Raw genomic sequence first — 3940 nt, forward strand, 5'->3', positions numbered from 1 at the left:
CGTACGTGTGTTGAACGCGGAGGTGCTATCCGTTCAGCACTTGGACATCGGTGATCTAAATCACGTCGAGTACGACTCCATCATCACCATCCCCTTGAAAGATTTCGCACGCGATCTACAAGTGGTATGTAGATGAAAACTCACTCCCTTGACTCGTTGCTTAGATGAACTCATAGATGGATCTTGGTGAAACCGTAGGAAAATTTTTAATTTTCTGGAACGTTCCACAACAGTGGCATCATGAGCTAGGTCTATGCGTAGTTCTCTAATGCACGAGTAGAACACAATTTTGTTGTGGGCGTGGATCTTCTCAACTTGCTTGCCACTACTAGTCTTTTCTTGCTTTAGCGGTATTGTGGGATGAAGCGGCCAGGACCAACCTTACACGTACGCTTACGTGAGACCGGTTCCACCGATTGACATGCACTAGTTGCATAAGGTGGCTGGCGGGTGTCTGTCTCTCCCACTTTAGTTGAAGCAGATTCGATGAAAAGGGTCCTTATGAAGGGTAAATAGAAGTTGACAAAATCACGTTGTGGTTATTCGTAGGTAAGAAAATGTTCTTGCTAGAACCCAATTGCAGCCACGTAAAAGATGCAACAACAATTAGAGGACGTCTAACTTGTTTTTGCAGCGATTGTTCATGTGATGTGATATGGCCAGAAGTTGTGATGAATTGTGATGTATGAGATCATGTTCTTGTAATAGGATTCACGACTTGCATGTCGATGAGTATGAAAACCGGCAGGAGCCATAGGAGTTGTCTTTATTTTTGTATGACCTGCGTGTCATTGAAGAACGCCATGTAAACTACTTTACTTTATTGCTAAACGCGTTAGCCATAGAAGTAGAAGTAGTCGTTGGCGTGACAACTTCATGAAGACACGATGATGGAGATCATGGTGTCAAGCCGGTGACAAGATGATCATGGAGCCCCGAAGATGGAGATTGATGGAGCTATATGATATTGGCCATATCATGTCACAACTATATAATTGCATGTGATGTTTATTATGTTTATGCATCTTGTTTACTTAGGACGACGGTAGTAAATAAGATGATCCCTTACAACAATTTCAAGAAGTGTTCTCCCCTAACTGTGCACCGTTGCTACAGTTCGTCGTTTCGAAGCACCACGTGATGATCGGGTGTGATAGATCCTTACGTTCACATACAACGGGTGTAAGACAGTTTTACATAGCAAAACACTTAGAGTTAACTTGACGAGCCTAGCATGTACAGACATGGCCTCGGAACACGGAGACCGAAAGGTCGAACACGAGTCGTATGGAAGATACGATCAACATGAAGATGTTCACCGACGATGACTAGTCTGTCTCACGTGATGATCGGACACGGCCTAGTCGACTCGGATCGTGTAACACTTAGATGACTAGAGGGATGTCTAATCTGAGTGGGAGTTCATAATTTGATTAGATGAACTTAATTATCATGAACTTAGTCTAAAACCTTTGCAAATATGTCTTGTAGATCAAATGGCCAACTCTCATGTCAACATGAACTTCAACGCGTTCCTAGAGAAAACCAAGCTGAAAGATGATGGCAGCAACTATACGGACTGGGTCCGGAGCCTGAGGATCATCCTCATAGCTTCCAGGAAGCAATATGTCCTAGAAGGACCGCTAGGTGACGCTCCCGTCCCAGAGAACCAAGACATTATGAACGCTTGGCAAACTCGTGCTGATGATTACTCCCTCGTTTAGTGCAGCATGCTTTACAGCTTAGAACCGGGGCTCCAAAAGCGTTTTGAGAATCACGGAGCATATGATATGTTCGAAGAGCTGAAACTAGTTTTCCAAGCTCATGCCCGGGTCGAGAGATATGATGTCTCCGACAAGTTCTATAGTTGTAAGATGGAGGAAAACACTTCTGTCAGTGAGCACATACTCAAGATGTCTGGGTTGCACAACCGTATGACCTAGCTGAACATTAACCTCCCAGATGAGGCGGTCATTGACAGAATCCTCCAGTCGCTCCCACCAAGCTACAAGAGCTTTGTGATGAACTACAACATGCAGGGGATGGTGAAGACCATTCCTGAAGTGTTCTCAATACTGAAGTCAGCAGAGGCTGAAATCAAGAAAGAACATCAAGTGTTGATGGTCAATAAGACCACTAAGTTCAAGAAGGGTAAGGGCAAGAAGAACTTCAAGAAGGACAGCAAGGATGTTGCCACGCCCGGTAAGCCAGTTACCGGGAAGAAGTCAAAGAATGGACCCAAGCCTGAGACTGAGTGCTTTTATTGCAAGGGGAAGGGTCACTGGAAGCGGAACTGCCCCAAATACTTAGCGGATAAGAAGGCCGGCAACACCAAAGGTATATTTGATATACATGTAATTGATGTGTACCTTACCAGTACTCGTAGTAACTCCTGGGTATTTGATACCGGTGCCGTTGCTCATATTTGTAACTCACAGCAGGAGCTGCGGAATAAACGGAGACTGGCGAAGGACGAGGTGACGATGCGCGTCGGGAATGGTTCCAGAGTCGATGTGATTGCCGTCGGCATGCTGCCTCTACATTTACCTACGGGATTAGTTTTGAACCTTAATAATTGTTATTTGGTGCCAAGTTTGAGCATGAACATTGTATCGGGATCTCGTTTGATGCGAGATGGCTACTCATTTAAATCCGAGAATAATGGTTGTTCTATTTATATGAGAGATATCTTTTATGGTCATGCTCCGATGGTCAATGGTTTATTCTTAATGAATCTCGAGCGTAATATTACACATATTCATAGTGTGAATGCCAAAAGATGTAAAGTTGATAACGATAGTCCCACATACTTGTGGCACTGCCGCCTTGGTCACATTGGTGTCAAGCGCATGAAGAAGCTCCATGCTGATGGACCTTTAGAGTCTCTTGATTATGAATCGTTTGACACATGCGAACCATGCCTCATGGGCAAAATGACCAAGACTCCGTTCTCCGGAACAATGGAGCGAGCAACCAACTTGTTGGAAATCATACATACCGATGTGTGCGGTCCAATGAGCGTTGAGGCTCGCGGAGGATATCGTTATGTTCTCACTCTCACTGATGACTTAAGTAGATATGGGTATGTCTACTTAATGAAACACAAGTCTGATACCTTCGAAAAGTTCAAGGAATTTCAAAATGAGGTAGAGAATCAACGTGACCGAAAGATAAAGTTCCTACGATCAGATCATGGAGGAGAATACTTAAGTCACCAATTTGGTACACACTTAAGGAAATGTGGAATAGTTTCACAACTCATGCCGCCTGGAACACCTCAGCGTAACGGTGTGTCCAAACGTCGTAATCGCACTCTATTGGATATGGTGCGGTCTATGATGTCTCTTACCGATTTACCGCTATCATTTTTGGGATACGCTCTAGAGACAGCTACATTCACTTTAAATAGGGCACCGTCTAAATCCGTTGAGACGACACCGTATGAATTATGGTTTGGGAAGAAACCTAAGCTGTCGTTTCTAAAAGTTTGGGGATGCGATGCTTATGTCAAGAAACTTCAACCTGAAAAGCTCGAACCCAAGTCAGAAAAATGCGTCTTCATAGGATACCCTAAGGAAACTGTCGGGTATACCTTCTACTTAAGATCCGAGGGCAAGATCTTTGTTGCCAAGAACGGATGCTTTCTGGAAAAAGAGTTTCTCTCGAAAGAAGTAAGTGGGAGGAAAGTAGAACTCGATGAAGTACTACCTCTCGAACGAGAAAGTGGTGCAGCTCAGGAAAATGTTCCTGTGATGCCCACACCAACTGAAGAGGAAAACAATGATGATGATCAAGGTACTTCAAATCAAGTTGCTACTGAACTTCGTAGGTCCACAAGGACACGTTCCGCACCAGAGTGGTACGGCAACCCTGTCCTGGAAATCATGTTGTTAGACAACGGTGAACCTTCGAACTATGAAGAAGTGATGGCGGGCCCAGA

The sequence above is a fragment of the Triticum dicoccoides genome, chromosome 7B (assembly GCF_002162155.2).
Source record: "Triticum dicoccoides isolate Atlit2015 ecotype Zavitan chromosome 7B, WEW_v2.0, whole genome shotgun sequence".
Taxonomy (NCBI): Eukaryota; Viridiplantae; Streptophyta; class Magnoliopsida; order Poales; family Poaceae; genus Triticum; species Triticum dicoccoides.